The sequence below is a fragment of the Eschscholzia californica genome, unplaced genomic scaffold (assembly GCF_041429995.1).
Source record: "Eschscholzia californica isolate CP2 unplaced genomic scaffold, dmEscCali1.0.p SCAF_132, whole genome shotgun sequence".
Taxonomy (NCBI): domain Eukaryota; kingdom Viridiplantae; phylum Streptophyta; class Magnoliopsida; order Ranunculales; family Papaveraceae; genus Eschscholzia; species Eschscholzia californica.
Window position 1 is genome coordinate 40001 of NW_028238235.1, and position 482 is coordinate 40482.

The window sequence follows — 482 nt, forward strand, 5'->3', positions numbered from 1 at the left end:
CGAGAATAGAAGGAGTCATACTTTCATACAATATCTTAATTGAATTATATGTAATGATCAATAAATTCAGTTGAATTCTACAACTACACGGGTCAAATCCTAGCAACAATCTAACCTATTCCATAGATATTTGGGTGGGAATTGACGAATAAACAATACCGATATTAGTGTTTATTAGTGTCAAATAGAAATATAAATGGGGCGTGGCCAAGTGGTAAGGCAACGGGTTTTGGTCCCGCGACTCGGAGGTTCGAATCCTTCCGTCCCAGAGCAGTCCGATTCTATCAGAATAAAGATTTTTCTCTTTAACAATCGTCTCTTTAGTTTAAGAATGTAATGTTGAATATGAATATAATGTGATCCTTGTTTCTGATTTCTATTGATTCTTTTCTGAATCATATCTTTCCTTTTTTCTCACAAACCAATCCAGCGTAAATGACATGCAGATGGAACTAAATCCATTTGTGAGCCGACTAGGCTGA